Here is a 22,445-nt window from a genome sequence, read left to right as displayed (position 1 = left end):
CAACAGATTTTTTTTTTTTTTTGGTCCTTTCTGCTCTTGGCATACCATCTCTTTTTTGAAGTAGAACATATATAGAATAGTGTATCTCTTTACAATACAGGATGGGTCTTTAGACCCGGAATCACCATAACCTGGTGGCTTGTGAGACCAGAGCCAGGACTCTACTGCAGACCTTCTGAGTTAGAATTTGAACTTTGACAAACTTTTCTAGGTCCATATTTGAGATTCACCATTCTAGGTATGTAAAGGGGTGAGGGAATAGAGGAGGAAGGAACCACCATGAAAAAGCATTAAATTATCCCAGGACTTCAGGACAAATTCACTAAGCAGACAACTGAGGACCAGAGGGGCAGGCATGTGCCTCATATCCTCCTGTATGGGAAGTGACACTGAAAAATAAGACTGGGCATCTGTTACCTAAGCGCGAGTTCTATTCATTATGGCTTGCTGCCACTCACTGCTCAGGCTAGAAAATGGTTAAGCTCTATAGTCTAGGGCATTTACACAGCCCAAGAAGAAATAGAACATTCTCGTGACACCTGGAGCCTGCAGCACAAGTTCTGGTGAAACAGGGTGTTAAAAGAATCTTAAATAATATTGTTCCCTTCTGATTCCACTACTGTGCAGCATCTAGGTTGTTTATTTTATTACTAGCATGAATCACTGTCTCACACTATTTGGTTATTTACTCCTTTTGCATGGTTGCTGCCATTAGACTTATTTCATAAGACCATGAGCCTTTACCATTTGCTTGGCACTGTTTGCCTATCATTACCATACTGAATGCATTTAACAGTCATTTGTGCAATATATTCATTTAAGAAAACTGGAGTCTTGAAAATAAACACAATTTATAAGCATTATTTTTGTTTAGATCACCGAGGTGGGCCATTGTCTGCCAACAGTGACTCTAGGCACTCTGCACATGCAGTCCTTCTGGTAGAGACAATCATTTCTATTTTTCTTGTAGGGATGGGTACTCAGTGGGACAGAGTCAAGAGCCCGAGATCTTTTCACAGTTCCTTAATGTCATCTCTGTGTTGTGTTGCAGGTTCTTCTGAACCGACACATTTCCTCTAGAACCCATGGGAGTGGTTCAGGGGACTCAGTAAGTAAACATGGCATGTTTGGGAAAGCAGATAACTTGCAAGATTTCACAGGCCACCCTCACTCACAGTCAAGTCATACCAAACATATAAGGGAGGAGTCTCAGAGAAGTTCACGTTCTCTGAAATTTCTGCTGGTCTGTGGAGGCTCCTGAAGATTGTGTGGATTTCCAAGCTTGTTCCTCCAGGTTCATCTGTGTTGGGGAGGGCTTTTCAGTGATGCACATGTTTTTTGAGGGGTCATCTCTTTTACCACCAGTAACTACTTACCCACATGCCTGTTAACTGCAAAACAAAAACAAACAAAAAAAAAAAAACTCTGTTTCACTATGTTGGATTTTGGTGCTACCATTACCTTGCTGTATCACAGGTTCCCTTTCTGGGGTGAGTAGAGATGTGTGTTATGTCTACTCAGGAACACTCTCACAGAACACCCTGCCAGAGCTGAGACTGATTTTTGAGTCTCTTGACTTTATATGACTTCCACATGCAAGAAGATCAAAAGGAGGATTCATTCATCTATGCTTAGCAGAAGTCATGGGTTAGACAAAAGGGACCATTTTCTGCGCATTATATTTTATAATACTCAGAACCCCACAGAGCTAAATCTTATCATCTGTGTCTAACTGAGCAGTTCAAGGATAGGCAGGTCTTTCTGAAAAGAGGCTGATAGTGAGCTATCTTACTTCCAAGTCTGTCATCTGTCATGCCATTCTGTCACCTCTTCATTCCTTCTTATTTAAAGAAACGGCTTCCTTGGTCTATGGATTGTAGCAAGGTTATCCTGTACTTTCTGGCTAATATTCACATATAAGTAAGTACATACCATGCATGTATTCTGGGTCTGGGTTACCTCACTCAGGATGATTTTTTTCTAGTTTTATCCCTTTGCCTGTAAGTTGCATGATGTCTTTATTTTTAATAGTTGAGTAGTATTCCATTGTGTAAATGTTCCATATTTTCTTTATCCATTCTTCAATTATGGGTCATCTAGGTTATTTACAGTTTCTGGCTGGAACAAATAAAGCTGCCATGAACATAGTTGAGCAAGTGTCAACTTGTGGTATACTGGTACATCTTTTGAGTACATGCCTAGGAGTGCTATAGTTGAGTCTTGAGATAGTTCTATTCCCAAATTTCTGAGAAACCTCCAGATTGACTTACATAGTGATTGTACAAGTTTGCCCTCTCTCCAGCAATGGAGAAGTGTTCTTCTTGCTCCACATCCTCACCAGCATGTGCTGTAACTTGAGTTTTTGATCTTAACCATTCTGAGGAGTGTAACGTGGAATCTCAGAGTCGTTTTGATTTACATTTCCTGATGACTAAGGACATTGAGTATTTCTGTAAATGCTTCTTGACCATTCAAGATTCCTCTGTTGAGAATTCCATTTAGCTCTGTACCCTATATTTTAATTGAATTATTTGGTTTGTTCATGTCTAATTTCTTGAGTTCTTTATATATTTTGAATATTAGCCCTCTGTTGAATGTAGGGTTGGTAAAGATCTTTTTCTATTCTGTAGGCTGCTGTTTTGTACTATTGACAGTGTTTTTTGGCTTGCAGAAGATTTTTCAGTTTCATGAGATCTCATTTATTAATTGTTGATCTTGTTAATTGTACCTGAGCTGTTGGTTCTGTTCAGGAAATTCTGTCTTATACCAATGAGTTCAAGACTATGCCCACTTTCTTTTTATTAGATTTAGTGTATCTGATTTTATATTGAGGTCTTTGATCCACTTGGACTTGAGTTTTATGAAGGGTGATAAATATGGATCTTATTGCATTCTTCTACATGTAGGCATCCAGTTAGACTAGCACCATTTGTTGAAGATGCTTTCTTTTTTCCATTGTATGGTTTTGATTTCTTTGTAAAAAAGCAGATGCCCATTGGTGTATGTATTTATTTCTGAGTATTCGATTTAATTTCATTGATTAGCTTTCTGTTTTTAATGCCAAAACCATAGGAAAACAATGTTACAATTTACAGACCCAAAGAAGCCAAGGAGGGGTAAAGAGAGGATGCTTGAATCTCACTGAGAAGAGGAAATAAAATAGACACCTGAAGTAGATAGAGGGATGGATCTGGATGGTAAGGGGGTGGGAAGTATATCTGGGATGGGGATCAGGTGTGGGGAGAGCAGGGTAGTGGTGAGAGGGGAGGACTGGGAGAGAGAATGGAAATCTGTGTGTGGGGGAGCATCTCTCAGACAGGAGAGGCTCTCCGGAATCTATGAGGGTGACCCTAGCTGACGTTTCTAGCAGTGATGGTTAAGGAACCTGAATTCTCCACCTCTTGAAGCCAGGTGGGACTTCCAGTGGAGAGAGAGGGACAACAACCCACTCATAAAACCTTTGACCCAAAATTTGTTTTGCCTTGAAGATAAATTGCCTTGAAGTGTAGGGATAAAGATTTTTTTTTTTATTGTTTGTTATTATTAGTTACATTTTATTAACTCTGTATCGCAGCTGTATCCCGCTCCCTTATTCCCTCCCAATCCCACCCTCCCTCCCTCAGCTTCTCCCTGCCCCTTTCCAAATCCATGGACTGGGGAGGACCTCCTCCCATTTTGTCTGGCCCTGTTTTATCAGGTATCTTCAGGGCTGGCTATGAAGTCCTCCTCACAGAGGTTGAGGGAATGGCAAAGCAATGACTAGTCCTACTTGAGACCTATCCCATGGGAGAGAGCCAAATTCTGTCCCCATTAATTTGCTATGCTTGCATACAGAAGACTAGCATAACTGTTTTCTGAGAGGCTTTCTCCAGCTGATGATAGAAACAGATGCAGAGAACCACACAGACAAAGACTATGCTGAACTTGGGGAGTCTTATGGAAGAGTGGGAGTAAGGACGAGGGAGCTAGAGGGGTCAAGGACACCATAAGAAGACCTACAGAGTAATCTAACCTGGTCTCATGAGGACTCACAGAGTCTGAACCACCAACTAAAGAGCATACATGGGCTAGACCTAGGCCCCCCTACACATATGTAGCAGATATGTACCTTATTATTATGTGGGCCCTCAGAAACTGGAGTGGGGGCTGTCTCTGACTCTGTTGCCTGCATTTGGATCCCTTTCACATAACTGGAATGCCTTGTCAGGCCTCAGTGAGAGAGGATTTTTTTTTCCCAGGAGGTCTGAGTGTTCTTTATTTTATTTTATATTTATTTTTTTATTAATTAAACATTATTCACTTTGCATCCCCCATAAGTCCCTCTCTCCTCCCCTCCCAATACCACCTTTCCATCCCCTTCTTCACGAATGCCCCTCTCCAAGTCCACTGATAGGGGAGGTCCTCCTCTCCTTCCTTCTGATCTTAGTCTACCAGATGTTCTTAGTTCTGTTAGGAATTGAGATGGCAGGCTGGGTTAATACCCATGAAAAGCCTCCACTTCTCTGGGAAGAAGCAGTGGGGATGGGAATGGGAAAGTGTGAGACTGGGGGGAGTAGAGGTAGGGTCTGGGATCAGGCTACAAAGCGATTAAACAAATAAATAAATAAATGGAAAAAAAGAGAAAGAAACTGCCTCCTATCAGAGAGTACTCCACACAGTCCTCATCAGTTTGGATGAAGCTTGAACATAAGCTTAGAAAAACTGATTTTAATGCTTTATCTTGAACAATCTTTTTTTAATTATTTTTATGGATTCAATGTTTATTTTTTCACTTTTTCAAACTTTTATTAATTATACTTTATTCACTTTGTATCCCCCCATAAACCCCTCCCTCCTCCCTTCCCAATCTCACCTTCCCTCCTCCTTCTTCACGTGTGCCCCTCCCCAAGTCCACTGATAGGGGAGGTCCCCCTCTCATTCCTTCTGATCTTAGTCTCTCAGATCACATCAGGAATGGCTGCATTGTCAGCTTCTGTGGCCTGGTAAGGCTGCTCCCCCCTCAGGGGGAGGTGATCAAAGAGCAGGACAATCAGTTTATGTCAGAGGCAGTCCCTTTTCCCATTGCTATGGAACCCACTTGGACACTGAACTGCCATGGGCTACATCTGTGCAGGGGTTCTAGGTTATCTCCAAAAATGGTACTTGGTTGTTGAATGAGTCTCTGGGAAGACCCCTGCGTTCAAATTTTCTGGTTCTGTTGCTCTCCTTGTGGAGTTCCTGTCCTCTCCAGATCTTACTATTTCCCACTTCTTTCATAAGATTCCATGCACTCTGCCCAACAGTTGGCCATAAGTCTTAGCATCTGCTTTGATAGTCTGAAAGGCAGAGCCTTTCAGAGGCCCTCTGTGGCAGGCTTCTAACTTGTTTCCTGTTTTCTTCTTCTTCTGATATCCATCCTCTTTGCCTTTCGGGATGGGGATTGAGCATTTTAGTCAGAGTCCTCCCTCTTGATTAGTTTCTTTAGATGTACAGATTTTAGTAAGTTTATCCTATATTATATGTCTATATGAGTGAGTATATACTGTGTGTGTCTTTCTGCTTCTGGGACAGCTCACTCAGGACGGCCTTTTCCAGTTCTCACCATTTACCTGCAAATTTCATGATTTCCTTATTTTTCATTGTTGAGTAACATTCCATTGTGTAGTTGTGCCACAATTTCTGCATCCATTCTTCAGTTGTGGGGCATCTGGGCTGTTTCCAGCTTCTGGAAATTTTTCCCTTGGTCCTGTGTACCTTTTCCTGAGATTACATCTATCCTTCATCCTGTGCACTACGTGCCCTTCATCTTGCAAATGGCTCCACCACAATGTCTAGTCTTTACTTCCTGAAGTAGTCAGAATTGATAACATGATTCTGAAAGATTCCCAATGAGAAATGAATTAGTTCTCATTAGATTCTGGATGAATAGTCAATGAGTAAAATCTCTCCTCACAAAAGAGTCAGATAGATGGGCTTGCACCTGGACTCCATCCTGGTCATTCATTAGCCTTGACATCTTGACTAGCAAGCCATTATTAAGATTCTTCCTCTGGTGGTCGTGCCTGGCCAGAGAACAGTGCTGAATTGTAAGTGCTCTGATCTGAATGTTCCCTCTCCCACACCCATGATGTAGAATCATGGCTTATTGAGATCTGCCTACATGATCACTGCATACTCTTTAAGGAAGGAAGTAAGTAGCCTCTTGAAACTCATGTTATGAGTGCAGACACTGCCACCAGTTTGTACAAAAAAATGATAAAGGGAGTTATGTAAAAATATGTCTGTGCTATCAACAAGATGCTTACATTTTAAGGAAGATTATAAAGAAAGAGTAAGCAATAGCTTCCACAGTCATCTATAAAGTCCAAAGTCCAAGTACAAAATGCTCTGTAAATGGGTGCATCTGATGGTGTACAATAAATGAACCTAATAAATCTTTAAAAGTGTAATATAGAAATAGTAGAACTCATGTGACTTAATGACAGGTTGACAAGTTAGCAGAGATAAGAGTTAAAAACAAAACCAAAAAAACAAAAGGAGTATTCTGAACTGTGGTCATATTAATTTGGAGTCTACTTTGTCAAATCAGAACTAATTTCAACTAGGCTAAAGGTTACTTAAGACTCGAGGGTTTGCTAAGCAGAACAGAAAACATTAGAAAAAATGGAGGTCAATATAAAAGAGAAACATAATTAAAAAAAAAAAAAAAACAACAGTCTTCCAAGATATGTGAACTGGAATTTGCAAGCATTTGCCATGTTGATCATAAACAAAACTTCTGTTTTCATTACATCAGATCTGAGAAATTCTATGGAAAAACAATCTTCAGGTTAAAAAGCAGTGCACCTCCTTCCCCTTTTCCTTTGAAAATACAGTGACTCACATGGAGCCTTTGCCAATTCTCATCTGCTTTCCTGTGTTCGCTAAATGCAGAGGGTGTTTCCTGGATTCTAAATGTAACTTCACTAACTCTGGCTCTTTCCCTTGGGCACTTTCAACTAATGAAGTTTTACCTCACTTGTCGCATACTGGTGAATGTATCCATTGGAAAATTAGCAGGAAGACAACCTGGGGCTTTTTAGGAGTAATTAATGTGTTTGGAATCATAGTGGAATCTAATTGCTGGTTATAAAATGTAGTCTTGCTCTGTTGTTACCGGGATGCTGTAGGTTTGGTTTGGGTGCTGGGAAGGGCAGAGGGAGAATTAGTGCTCATTAATAATCACATTACACAGACATCCTCATTTTAGCCCTGTTGACTCATTGTCTCCATGCCATGTGGAAGTCTGCTTTGAACTTCCAAAGATGATTTATTTTGGCTGAGTTAACATGAGAAAAATCACAATGCCTAATGACTAAGTATTCATGGATGGCTATAAATTACTCTCTTTCTTTGCTCTAGATAATAACATTATTTTTCAACATGCCTGAGTGTGATTATGAAGGACAGTTGCTTTTTTAATTTTTTAGTGTATCTCACCATGAAGACGGTTGTGTAACTAATTCCCCCTTTCCAAAAGAATAGTGTTTCCTTCCTGTCTCTCCTCTCCCCCACACCCTGTCTATATGCCTTTGCCCTTCCTCTTTCTGTCTCTCCTTCCTCCTTTCCTCTTTTTCCCTTTCTTTCTCCTCCACATCCCTCCTTCTGTTCCTTTTTTTAAGGGATAAGCATGAATGAATGAACTGTTGTTTCTGAGCATTTATCTGGGCCCTTTTGTCTGGGATAAAAATCCTTGGATATGTGTCAGGAAATCTGAAAGTTTCTCAGCATCTTGCTGTCACAGGGCTATGAAAACGACTAGAAATATAATTTTGTCAACTCTCAGTTTCCTGTTTGTCAGTTCAAGATAAAAATTTATTTGCCTATACCTTAAACTTATTGTGAGGACCAATGAAGATAAGAAGAAAGTTACCTAAAAAGAAAATGAAAATGGTGCAATGATTATAAATATACACATGTATGTATATGTACATATATACACGTGTATATACACGTGTTTGTGTATATATGTGTATTAGTGTGTGTATATTCTTTTTCTGATGCACTCTACTGGAATTAGCTCTGGAAATCTTAACTTAAGAAAATATAAAGGAATTCTAATGTTTATGCTGATTTCCCAGTGTTCATCTATCAGCCAAGCACTGTGATAATTGCTTTCTAAAGATATACTCAGTCCTTAGCAAGCCCAGCCCATTGTTCTTGTCACTCCCATCACTGTGAAGTGAGGACTGAGGCTCATACACATGTGGAAATCAAAGCTGCAGCCTGAGGTTGTCCTTAATGATCAGAGTCTGGTATAGAAGGGCACCAGGGGCATTCCTACTTTTGCTGGTTGACAGCATTCAGCATTTCACTTAGAGCTGCTGGAAAATTTCAAATATGCATTTCTTTTGTTGTTACTCTTCTACAGCAATAATATAAATTGCTCAACTTAACACAAATTAATGTAGAATTCTAACATTTGAAATATTGGTGAAATAAATTGCCATGTCTTTTCTCTAGTCTTGTAGCATTTTCCGCAAAGACCTTGATTTGTCTTGCTCTGGCTACTTTGCCACTTCCCAATCAACCAAAACAGGAACAACTCATAGTAGGGAAGAGCCAATGGATAGACTCTAACTTTGAGGTCAGTCCAAGGTGAACTATCAATAATCTGTCAAGGGAGTCAGTGCGCTGTAAGACAGAGTAGAATAAAAGGGACAGTGGGCAACCAGCAGATAACTTTGAAGAGTTCTCTGGGGTCTCACATTATGTGCATCGGTGAGATCCTTCTGTGAGTGCTGCTTGCCATTGTTCTTCATTTATCTGAGGGACAGAGAACCAAGGAAAATGTTAGCTGTGGAAAGGGAGGCATTGATCTGGACTAGAGTGTTTCTCCTAATGCAAAGAAGGTAAAATGCTAAGATGACAGGAGTTCACTTATTCCTGATGAGTACAACATTCATACTGCCCCAGGCATACTGCTGATGGGCCTGAAACAGATCCAGGATTTAAGACAAATGATAAACCCATAAGCTGTCTGCAAGTATTGTTGTTACATAAAGCACTCTGTGAACCTGATAGACCTCAGTTGTGTGTGGAGGACAGTGGCTGGAAGCGGTGACAATTAAAGGGGGGAAAGCTGTTCAAGGAAAGTGAGAAGGCAGATAACTAGGGCCCCTCTGTGAAAGAGAAATCTAGTAAGCCAATGGGAGATGATCCTGAGCTTAGCCAGACAGCCCATTTTCTCTTAGGAGAAGGTAGTTCACCCACCATCTAAGTTTCAAGGACTAACTTTGCATCTAAAAGTCTGCACATCACACCATTGCTTCATTTCTTCCACATTTTCAGCCATAACAAGTGTCTTCTGTAGGACCTTTATAGGTGGCATTCTTGCTTCATGTCTTGTTTTCCTGTCCCAGAGACAAAGGGCCCAAGTGTCTCAAAACGTGAAAAGGAGGTGCTAGGTGGGAAGCTGTCAGAGGAGAGGTGGGCAAGATGCATGGCACATATGATTTCTGCTTGTGGGGGGGGCATACTGATAAAGTTTTTCAGCAACCATTACATCAATATTAGGAACTTGGTGGACAGGGAGGGAGTAAAGGCAGTAAAGTAAAAGTATTAAGATTGCAACCAAATCAACTACCAATGTAGAATGGTTATGAAAACCATGTGAAGTGCAATATAAGGTTTAGATGATAAGAAAATACCAACTCTTAATGTAGATGGGTAAGGATCAAAAGGTAGCCACTGGAGGCTGTAAAGAGTGCCAGGAAAAAAGCATCTTCTAGAAGGAGTGGAAAGGATTGAGGAAGAAATATATCACTCACACTTTCCACTGTCCTGTAAGGCCAGGGATGGGACTTAGGCAACAAATATCTGTGGTGCTGCCTGAAAACTATTCCTAGTAGCAGGCTTTGGGTCAGGAATGGACTGTTTCTCTGCTCAGACTGACATTTACTGAAATCTACTTCTCTGCTCATAGCCTGGGAGGATAGATGGATAGAAACATTGGGAGTTCGCACCAGATACAATTTCCCCCTTCATAAAGGCATAGCCTAACTCACAACAATGGCTCAACTTCTTACTCTCTGTGCCAAGAGCTTGATCTTATAGCCACACCTGGCTGAGATAAAAATTGGAAGATTATGCCTTTTGTCCAGGTGATTATGGACCCAACTAAGATCACAGAGCCTCTATGTGATGGGAGGAAGAGGAGAATACAGCTGGAGGTACAGGCAGCAGCCCCACTCCAGCAAAGCCCCATGAGCTGAATCCCCCAATATTCATCAAGCTACAGTCTAAAGTGCCGGGAGCCAAAGCTATCTACGGAAGCCAAAGCCAAAGCTATCTAGTGAAGACAAAGGTATCTACAGAAGCCAAAGTCAATTAGTGAGCCAAGGCTATCTACGGGAGCCAAAGTCAAAGCTGTCTAGTGGAGACAAAGGTAGTTACTAAGCCAAAGCCAAGTAGAGAGCAAAGGTCATTTAGTGGAGACCTAAAGCTATTTAGTGAAAGAGTTATCTAAGACCCTAAATCATGGGTGATAGATTGTGAGGACATCCGTTTGTTAGAGCATCCCTAAGATATCTTTAGAAACCATCCTTATAGTATCTTGCAGGTACAATATTTAATCCATGAAAGCACTCTTCCTATTTCCTGCAGCAGTAGATTAACATTCCCCCTTTCCTGCCTTCTCCCTATATAAGTTGGGTAAAAATTTCTAATAAACAGAAGCTTTGATCAGACAAACAGACTTGGCTTTCATTCCTGTGTCTCTTGTCCCCTCCCCCCATTCCTTCCAATTTCTCCACTTTAGGAACCCCATTGAAGCCCCACGGGTCAGGGCACTAAAGACCTCTCTCTTATTTGCAAGGTGTAGATGTTTGGAGTACTTCATCATTCTGCCTCCTTTTAACTTATAGAAAAAGGAAGATCATTTATTTCAGCCTATTACATTTAGGTTTGTTACAAAGTTCAACTCACATAAAATCCTTTAAGGGAAACCTAGCAGAGGTCTGCTTATTAACGTCAGTCATAAATTATTACTATTATCATTAAGCATGCATGTTGAAAAATGTAGCAATTTCATTTGTTATTGCTAAAGGTTTACTGTCTGTTGGAGTTTGTGAGTGCTACTGAAGGCACAGTATTGCCTTTGTTGATGCCTAAATGAAGTGCATCATTGAAGAAGAAGAATCCATCACACACAATTATGCTATAGGATCTCTTTTTTAAAAGGAGTAGGCAATTCTTCTCTTTATTGATTTATTAACACAAATGAGGTTGTTTTCACTGTTAGTCTAGTTGTAACAATTATAGTTAATCTCTTTACCAAAGATTACCTCTATCACTCTTATAATTGCTATTTGTTCATGGTACTAGTGGTGGAGTGAGTGAGGGAAGACTGAAAAGAAAGGAGGGAGGGAAGAGATGAGAGAGAGAGAGAGAGAGAGAGAGAGAGAGAGAGAGAGAGAGAGAATTATTTTCTACTCAGGAAAGCAGGTGTACAGAAGGGCTGTCCTGGCTATGTGTTCAGATTCTTTCATGAGTATCTTGTTCTCATGTGGAAGTCAGTAGCAGTAGCTTTCAACAGTTACGACTGCAAATTTAACTATTGGCCTCTGGTTACTTATGACTGTTAATGATTTTTTTCTCAATGTTAGAAAATTCATTTCTGTTTTAATTAAAGGAAGGAATAAAATATATAGAGTTCATTAGAATTTCAAATAGCTTTGGCTCGGTGTTCTTGCTTCTCCTTAAATTCATTCAGGCCATGGAGACTCAAATGCCATACAGGATTACTTACTACGTTTCTATTTTTCTTCTGTCAAATGAATTTTGCTTTTCCTATTCATAGTTTAAAGATATTAGACACATATTAGTGAATTAAAACCAACATAAACAGAAAACTAAATTTTATTAGTGTATTATTAGTTTGGCTGATTATAATAACTGCGAGCTCATAGTTCATAAACCAATCTCTATTTAGGTCAATGTCAGGACTGTCAAATGCAGCAAATACTTAAGGGAAAAAAACAAAACAAAAACAAAAACCAGGTTGTACATGAGTAAAGTCTGGCTTCAAGGTCAGCTACTTCCTGAGCCTAGATCTGGCCTTTTGTGTTCCTGCATGCTGCCTCCAGCTGTCCTGATTTTCTTGAGTGTCCTTTCTAATTGACCACGTGGCTTCATCTTGTGCATCTTGGCTTAGACTGACTTTCTGCAAACACAGCATTTCTGCACTTGTGTTTATCTCATGGCTGTGTGGCATGATTAGGCTGGTGAGTTCATTTGGTGTGTGCAGCTAGCAACAGTCACAAGAGCCTTCCTTCTACTGGGCAAATGTAACCTTTGTATCTCAGGCCTTTTGGGTAGTAAGAGAACCAAGGAAAATGCATCCTTGTAACTTCAAAAATAATTTTTGTGTCTGCCAGCTAGAAACAGCCTCCTAATGTGCCACATCCCACATGCATTTGGATTTAATTTGTTTGCTTTTTCTCAGTGATTGCTCTTTAATTATTGCAATGTTGAAACAACTTGATTTGTCTCCAAAAATATGCTGCAGTAGGTGGGGAAGATGGAGGGGTACAGAACAAGCCGCTGAAGCAGCCAACTGTGCTGGGTAATAGCGGGTAAGACAGTGAGTGAGGGATTGGGAAAGCTTGACTTGGCTTCCTACCCTCACCATCTCTGAAACATGGGGTACTGGATGCCGGCAATGACCTCCTGATGATCCATGATAGTCCTTTGAAAAACTCTAAAATTATTTTCACCATGATGACATGGACTACTGATGCCAGCTGGAGCCCATCAGAAGCATCAGAAAGACAAAAATCCCATTATTATGGAACCCACTTAGACACTGAACTGCCATGGGCTACCTCTGTGCAGGAGTTCCAGGCCATCTCCATGAGCGGTCCTTGGCTGGAGTATCAGTCTCAGAAAAGGCCTCTGTGCCCAGACTTTTTGGATTTGTTGCTCTCCTTATGGAGCTCCTGTCCTATCCAGGTCTTGCTATCTCCCACTTCTTTCATAAGATTCCCTGCACTGTGCCCAAAGTTTGGCTATGAGTCTCAGCATCTGCCTCCATACCCTGTAGGGTAGAGCCTTTCAAAGGCTCTCTGTGGCAGGTTCCTGGCCTGTTCTCTGTTTTCTCCCTCCTCTGATGTCCATCTTTTTGCCTTTCTGAATGAAGGGACTGTCTCTGACAGGAACTGATTGGCCTGCTCTTTGATCACCTCCCACTGAGGGGGGAGCAGCCTTACCAGGCTACAGAAGAAGACAATGCAGCCACTCCTGATGAGACCTGATAGACTAGGATCAGAGGGAAGGCGGGGAGGACCTCCCCTATCAGTGGACTGGAGGATGCATACAGGTGGGGAAGAGAAAGGGAGGGTAAGGATGGGAGGGGAGGAGGGAGGAAGCTACGGGGGGGGGATACAAAGTGAATAAACTGTAATTAATAAAAATAATTAAAAAATAATAAAAAAGAATTATACTTTATCTTCAACCTAAATGAGGAAATCTGGTGTGTCCTTCTTGCCTCTTCCCTCCCACATATACATCATTGAAATGAAGTGGTAAAACCCAAGACAACGTCGGACTTTTAAGTTTTTTTGTTAATGATGTGGGGAGTTTAGAAATTCAGTATAGGTTGTGCATTCCTGATCTGAAAATACAAAACTGCAAAGTATTAAAACTCCCAAGTCCTGTTCAAAAAGTTTTAGATTTTGGAGCATCGTGGCATTTTGAACTAAGAATACAGAAATGAATAAGAAATTCAGAATTCAAAAACATGTATTGTTCTAAGCATTTAGGACAAAGCCATGTAGCTTGCATATTTGTGCAAGAGCTTCTGCCTTCCACTATAACATGGTGCAAGAATCATAACACCCTACAGCACCACTTAAGGCTAATGTGAACTTAGGCCTAACTATCTTCAAAGTCTGACGCCTTCCATTAATATATGGTATGCTGGCTAGCTTTATGTCAACCTGATACAAGTTAGAGTTCCTTCAGAAAGGAAGGAACCTTAATTGAGAAAGTGCCTTCATAAGATCTGGCTGTAAGGCATCTTCTTAGTCACTGATGTGGAGGGCACAGCCCATTGCGGGTAGTTTCATCACTAGGCTGTTGGTCCTGGGTTCTGCCAGAAAGCAGGCTGAGCAGACCAGTAATCAGCACCCTTCTGTGGCCTCTGCACCAACTGCTGCCTCTGGGATCCTGCCCTGTTTGAATTCCTGTTCTGACTTCCTTAGATGATAAACTATGATTTGGCAACGGAAGCCAAATAAGCCCTTTCTTCCCCTAATTGCTTTTGCTCATAGTGTTTCATCACAGCAATACTAACTCTAGCTAAGACATACGGAATATCATTGTTTGGATCCTTGGTACTGCGGGCTTTGAGTATGGTTAGTTTGAATCAGATACTTTAAGAGCAACTCCTCAAAAAGAGGATGGGAATGTAGGATTAAGCAGAGAAGAGAGTGAATGTGAAACAGTGAGACAGTTTGAACAGCTAATCAACGAGAAGTCCTTGAGGTAATAATGTCTGGATACTTATCCAGAATCCAAGACCAGTTTTTGGCTATGAATGACCTTTGAAAAGATGAAGCAATGGTTTTTAACCAGGCACTCAGCTATGAGAGCCAAGAAAGTAAGCTCCAGGGGTGGGGTGGTATATGAGATTTGGAACACATACTGAGATACTCTGATTCCTATGCTTTACATAGAATTTGTGTCTTGTGAAGAAGGGCTCCTTTAGGATTCTCGATGTTGTCATTTCCATGGAAACATTATGAGGAATCCACAATAGCCAGTTCTGAGTTGACAACATCTCCAAGCTCTTCTGATAACTCAGGTTCCTCACCTCCAGCAGCCCATCTGACAGCCTGGAGACCTGTCATACTGATACTCAGTCCCTCACCCTGCAGCTCTCGGGGGGCCATGATTTCTCATGATGTGGCTGCCATACTCATCTACTTACTGTCAACATTCTGCACTGTGAATGCCTAGAGTCTCCCTGGTGTGTCACTTAGGTTTCTGAAACTTTTCAAATTCTGCTTCCATATGTAAGACATGCCCTGTGACTACTGGGAATCAGAGCCAATTACCGTTGCCAAGATGTTGACTTTTTTTTTTTTTATTGCCTGTTGGACTCCTGGCATCAGGACATTGAAGTCATTGGGCTACAGCCGGAGCTTAAAATTGATTAGGAATCTTGTAGTCATGATACAAGCATTTAATCTGTGGCAACTGGACCATTTAGAATAACTTGGCATGGCTTTTGGGGGATTCAGGAAGCCATATCACTGGTAGTGATAATAAGAGACCTCAATTCCTTGTTTTCCAGGTGCATGTAGTTTACAGACTGCAGATACTGCCACATACAAAGGCTGTTTTGATATTCTTCTGCTACCTACCAGATTATCACATACTCAGAATCCGAACTTGACTCTACAAACTTTTTTTCTGTAACCCCGTTCATTTATAAGGATTTAAATAAATAAAGGATTTATAACACTCAATCATAAGGAGCTTTTTATTTAACATAAATACACATTTATTACACATTATATTTGATACACACACACATACAAATCTAACATTTACAGTTAATGTATCATGAAGAAATTTATTAAAACAACTTCTCTCTAAACATGTACTTAATCGATAATTAAAATTTTCAATTTTCATACTGGGGAGATGGGTGTGCTTGTTTATTTTAACATAATAAATTATGCTTAGGCTAAACATTTGATACTTCAGGACATAGAGTTTTTACAACGTTTTCCAGAGTTGAACAATATTTTGATTTTATAATTTTTGATGCTGAGAATGCTGTTTTGTATAAGTACATAGTACAAAATGGCAGAAGTATACCTAGCTTCATTGTAGAAGTTGCTGAACATTCTTTCTGAACCCTAAGCCAAAATTCACTTAATGATCTTTTTCTAATGAAATTAAGATCAGAAATTCAAAGAACAACTTTTAAAGGCAAATGTTCCAATACGATACAATGAAAAATGCATTAATTTGATACTTATATGCTGAAGGATGGTGGTAGGAAAATATTGAAAACCTATGTTTTTCATAGGTGAACTGTTAGATTTCTGTAAGAACAGAAAATTTGTATGTTGAATGAAAACATAAGAGTCTCAAATCTGAGCTGAGGTGTTTCAGCCATGTTCACTGGCCTTGAAGTGTGTGATAGTATGTGATACCGAGTGAGAATGCTGTACGCTCAGACCAGAGCTGAAGAGCTGAAGTATAGTAGGAATGCAACACAGGTGATTATTTCTAGAAACACCTTAGATTCATTATTTCTTAGTTTTTAATTACATCATGGTCCTTGTGTTCAGAAACTTAGTAAAAATTTGTCAAATGTTTTGCAAACTCCACAATAGTTACCCATCATATAAGAAGTTGTGCCTCAAACAGCATTCACTTTTTCCTCACTTTGAGTCAGAAGTCTTGTGAATTTGGTAGAATTTTCTGGTGAGAGACTTACAAGGCTAGAAGATGTTTGCCAGACTGAGCTTGAAGGAATCTTCTGCTGAACTTACTCTTATTGTTAGTAGAATTTTAATTTCTTCTAGCTGTGATATCATCTTATTCACCAACCATGGTCATAAAATAAAATGTGGGATGTGTGGTTAATATGAAGGGAAGCTGAGATGCTGCGGCTGCTTGGCAGATGGTGAAGGGAGGGAGAACAAAGCTCAATGCTGTGAGCATGATATAATTTATATAACCACACCATAAATGCCCACCAGCTAATTCTCTGTTCCAATGGAAGGTGTCACAGCACCAACCAAAGGGATAAAGACAGCACTATGAGATTGGCACTAGCCTCTCTGGGAAGGGAAGGCTACCATCTGCATCCTGGGCTGATGATAAAAGGCTCTGTTAAAAAAACATATATTTGATACAACAGATGCCAGTTGAAGACATGTGGCCAATAGAAGTGAGGTGGAAACAATTGTTTTGGTAAGAGTATCTGTTAGAAAGGCACATGGATGGTTAGTGGATAATGGGAGTGTGTGAATGTAATTTTAATATTGTAGATATGAATAAAAATTTCAAGAAATATTAGGGATTTGATAAAGAGGCTTCTCTGTGTTACAGTGTATCTGTCTACAAAATGGAAATGCTGATATTGGCATAATGGAGATACTGGAAATTTAAGTGGAATTAATTTTGTATTGACATCTTATTTTCTTTATTTAAAAGATGCTAAGTGGACCCCAAAAGATGCCAAAAGGAAAGAAGACCAAGGGGAAGAATGGTCCTGGCCTCTGTCATGGTAAAAAATCAGCAGGCCAAAAAAGGTGGTCAATCCTTTGTTTGAGACAAGGCCCAAGAGCTTTAGTATTGGGCAGGATATCCAGGCCAAAAGAGATCTCTCGCGCTTCATCAAAGGGCTCCGCTACCTTAGGCTGGAATGGTCAAGGGCCATCCTCTACAAGTGGCTCAAAGTATCTCCCTTCATTATCCAGTTTACCCAAGCCCTGGATAGGCAAACAGCTACCCCACTGCTTTAACTGGCCCACAAGTACAGCCAGAGACAAAGCAAGAGAAGAAGCAGAGGATACTGGCCCGTGCAGAGAAGAAAGCTGCTGGGAAAGAAGTCCCAACTAAGAGACCACCTGTCTTTCGAGCAGGGGCCAGTACAGTCACCACCTTCGTGAAGAACAAGAAGGCTCAGCTGGTGGTGATTGTCCATGACATAGACCCCATTGAGCTAGTGGTTTTCCTACCTGCCCTGTGTGGAAAGATGGGGGTCCCCTACTGCATCATCAAGGGAGAGGCCAGATTAGGGCGGCTGGTCACAGGAAGACTTGCACCACTGTTGTTTTCGCACAGGTTAACCTGGAAGATAAGGGTGCGTTGGCTAAGCTGGTGGAGGCTAATAGGACGATTACAACAACAGATAGGCTGAGATCGGCGGGGAGGCAATGTCCTGGGTCCTAAATCTGTGGCTCGCATTGCCAAGTTGGAAAAGACAAAGGCTAAAGAGCTCGCCACTAAACTGGGTTAAATGTACAGTGCCAAGTTTTCAGTACATAAATATAATTAGAAAATCAAAAAAAATGCTAAGAGAAGATTTTTATTAGTCAGTTTTTAGTCATTATGAACAACATCTGAGAAATACTTTAAAGGAGAAAAGGTTTGCTTTGGCTCATAGTTTCAGTCCATGGGTACTTTTTTTTTTTTTAAAAAAAATATTTATTTATTATGTATACAATGTTTTGTATACATGCACTCCTGCACTCCAGAAGAATGTATGGGATCCTTTTTTAATAGATGGTTATAAACCATCATGTGGTTGCTGGGAATTGAACTCAGGTCCATCTGGAAGAACAGTCAGTGCTCTTAACTTCTGAGCCATCTCTCCAGTCCCAGTCCATGGGTACTTGCTTTATCACTGTGGACCTCTCCTATGCTGAGACAGTTCATTTCTGTCATAGTCATCAGACTCCATAGTCAACATATGAGCAAATATCAAGACCAACTCTCTGCATGAAATTTTCAGTGTCTGAGAAAATCCACCTAAGCATGTGGTTTCTACCCAATAAGAATAATAGCAAGGACGGAGAGGCAAGATGGCGGCGCTGGGAGGACTCTCATTCTGAGCAGCAGCACAGCAGGATCAGCACAGTGAACAGCAATCAGAACTCTCGGCCATAAAACACAGTCATTGTGTTTCCCAGGTGAGAGGATACCCCACGGTGGGGGATTCAATCAGCTTTTAACTCACCCAGCTAAACCGCGGAAGAGATCCCGGTTCTGCCAGACGCTTGGCTGCCGGCAGCCAGCCCCAGCCCCAGCCCAGAGCCACAAGCCAGTGTCTCTGGTCACGGTCCCAGACTGAACCGTGTGCACCACACTACCAGAGACTGGAATTTTCAGTCGAGAGATAACCCCAGGGTACAGGAAACGATTGGGACCGGCCTTAGGTCACCCAGACATCCCCTGGAAAAGACTCGGGCGGGTTCCACAGGCACCCCAGGAGCCATCCCGGAGCCAGAGCCGGGACGCAGGTTCCGGCACAGAGCCCTGCCTGCCTGTGCGCCTGATTCGCCGCCGGAGATAGAAACGGCGGGTCTGATCTCAGAGCACTCAGCTCACCCCCAACCTGAAAAGGTCCCCGGAAAATTACCCAGCTTAGGGAGGCACTCAGGCTCCCAAAAGCCTCAAAGGCAGACACAGGCAGTTTCTGCGCACCAGACAGCTGGCAGAGACTGAGCCGCCATCACACAGCTGTGCTCCAGGCACAGGCAGCTTCTGCGGCCAGCCAGCTGGCGGACACTGAGCAGTGTGCACCAGGGCAAAAAAAGACACTGGGAGTCCGTGTCTCCAGAGAATCCACGGGGAAGGAAGGAAACTGTACTGACCTAAATCACCCAATCCTTCCCTAGAAAAAGTCTAGCAGTCTAGTGGGGCCGAGGCGCCAGCACTCAGCTGTGCTCCAGACACAGGCACAAACAGTTGAGGCGCGCCTGATGTCCAACTGGGTCACAGCAACTGATCATTAAATTTACAACAAGAAACCCAGAAACAGGGCAGCTGCCCTCAGGACTTCCCTGGGTGAGAGGAGAACCCTCTCGACTAACAAAGACCACAGTTACCACTCAGGTCTATATCCCTGAGGTGAGCAACTCCTGAAAAAACACCAGCCATCCAGGGACTATACCCAAAAAGCTGAGAAGACATCCTTCAGGAAAAACCAGCTTTCTGCAAAGGGGATTCTCTCCACCACAGGATCCCCAGGAACCACCAGAAAATAACCCCAAACTCCTAAGATAACACAATGGGTAGAGGCCAGCGTAAAAGCTCAAGCAACAAAAGACAGAGCAATATGGCATCTCCAGAACCCAGTTACCCAGGGGAAAGTAGCCCTGGACACCCCACCATAACTGAAATCCAAGAAGAGGACCTAACAAGTATGCTCATGAAGATGATAACAGAGGAAACAAATAAGATTCGTAAAGACATAGAGGAAGATAAACTCAAACAGAATATTGCCATCCGTAAAGAAATAGAGGAAGCTGCAGCCAAACAGTTTATGGCCTTTAGAAAGGAAATGCTTAAAACACTGAATGAAATGATAGAAACAGAGTTGAAGGAACTAAAAGAAAAACAGGAAAGTACAATCAGACAGGTGAAGGAAGTAAACAAAACAACTCAAGACCTGAAGATAGAATTGGAAAAATTAAAGAAAACACAAATGGAAGAAATAATGGAAAGGAAGAATCTAGGGAAGTAAACAGGAACTACAGAGATAAGCATAACCAACAGCCTACAAGAGATGGAAGAAAGAATCTCAGGTGTAGAAGATACAATGGAAGAAATCGATGTATCTGTCAAAGAAAATGTAAAATCCGAAAAATTCCTGACACAGTCCATCCAAGAAATGCAAGACAATATGAAAAGACAAAACTTAAGAATAATAGGTATAGAGGAAAAAGAAGACTCCCTTCTCCAAGGCCCAGAAAATATTTTCAACAAAATCATTGAAGAAAATTTCCCCAAGCTAAAGGAGAGGCCAATTAGAATACATGAGCCCTACAGAACACCCAACAAATTTGACCAGAAAAGAAAATCCTCCCGCCACATAATAATCAAAACAGTAAGTATACAGAACAAAGAAAAAATACTAAAAGCTGCAAGGGAAAAAGGCCAAGTAACATATAATGGCAAACCCATTAGAATCACACCTGACTTTTCAACAGAGACTATGAAAGCCAGAAGGGCCTGGACAGATATCATGCAGACCCTAAGAGAACACAGATGTCAGCCCAGGCTACTATACCCAGCAAAACTCTCAGTCCTCACAGATGGAGAAAACAAGATATTCAATGACAAAAACAAATTTCAACAATACCTACAAACAAATCCAGCATTACAGAAGACACTGGAAGGGAAAATACAACCCAAGAAAGCTAGCTACATTCAAGAAAACACAGGAGATAAATAACCTCACTTCAGTAAAACAAAAAGCAACCAAGCACACAATCTGATGACCACAGCCAACATCAAAATCAAGAGATCTACCAGCCACTGGTCATTAATCTCTCTCAACATCAATGGACTCAACTCTCCAATAAAAATACACAGATTAACAGAATGGATATGTAAACAAAACCCAGCAATCTGTTGCATACAAGAAACACACCTAAGACACAAAGATAGACATTACCTGAGGGTAAAGGGTTGGAAGACGACCTTCCAAGCAAACGGACCCAAGAAGCAAGCAGGAGTAGCCATTCTAATATCTGATAAAATAGACTTTCAACCAAAATTAATCAAAAGAGATGGGGAAGGACACTTCATACTCATCAAGGGAAAATTCCACCAGGAAGACATCACAATCCTGAACATCTATGCCCCAAATACAAGGGCACCCACATTTGTGAAAGAAACATTGATAAAATTTAAAGCACATATAGATCTACACACATTAATAGTGGGAGACTTCAACTCCCCACTCTCAACAAAGGACAGGTCAACAAAACAGAAATTAAACAAAGAAACAATATCTCTGACAGAGGTCATGAATCAAATGGACCCAACAGACATTTACAGAACTTTACACCCAAACACAAAAGAATTTACCTTCTTCTTATCACCTCATGGAACCTTCTCCAAAATAGACCATATAGTGGGTCACAAAGCAAGCCTCAACAGATACAAGAAGATTGAAATAATCCCATGTATCTTGTCTGATCACCATGGAATAAAGCTGGACCTCAACAATAACAGAAATAACAAAAAGCCTACACACACATGGAAACTGAACAACTTGTTACTAAATGACAGCTGGGTCAGGGAAGAAATAAAGAAAGAAATTAAAGTCTTTCTAGAAATCAATGAAAATGGAGACACAACATACCCGAACTTGTGGGACACAATGAAAGCAGTGCTAAGAGGAAAGTTCATAGCACTAAGTGCCTTCAAGAAGAAATTCGAGACAGCTCATTCAAGCACCCTAATGGCTCACTTAAAAACCCTAGAAAAAGAAGAAGCAGACACACCAAGAAGGAGTAGACGGCTAGAAATAATCAAACTCAGGGCTGAAATCAATCAATTGGAAACAAATAAAACAATTCAAAGAATCAATGAAACCAAGAGCTGGTTCTTTGAGAAAATCAACAAGATCGACAAACCGTTAGCCAGGCTAACTAAAAGGCAGAGAGACACCACCCAAATCAACAAAATCAGAAATGAAAAGGGGGATATAACTACAGACACTGAGGAAATCCAAACAATCATTAGGACTTACTTCAAAAGTCTATATGCCACAAAATTTGAAAATCTAAATGAAATGGACAATTTTCTTGATCGATTTGACTTACCAAAGCTGAATCAGGACCAGGTAAATCAACTAAATAGTCCTATATCCCCCAAAGAAATAGAAGCGGTCATCAAAAGTCTCCCATCCAAAAAAAGCCCAGGACCAGATGGCTTCAGCGCAGAATTCT

This window comes from Meriones unguiculatus, chromosome 8 (genome assembly GCF_030254825.1).
Source record: "Meriones unguiculatus strain TT.TT164.6M chromosome 8, Bangor_MerUng_6.1, whole genome shotgun sequence".
Taxonomy (NCBI): domain Eukaryota; kingdom Metazoa; phylum Chordata; class Mammalia; order Rodentia; family Muridae; genus Meriones; species Meriones unguiculatus.
The sequence above is the reverse complement of the archived record's forward strand: the minus strand, read 5'-3'. Positions refer to the sequence as shown.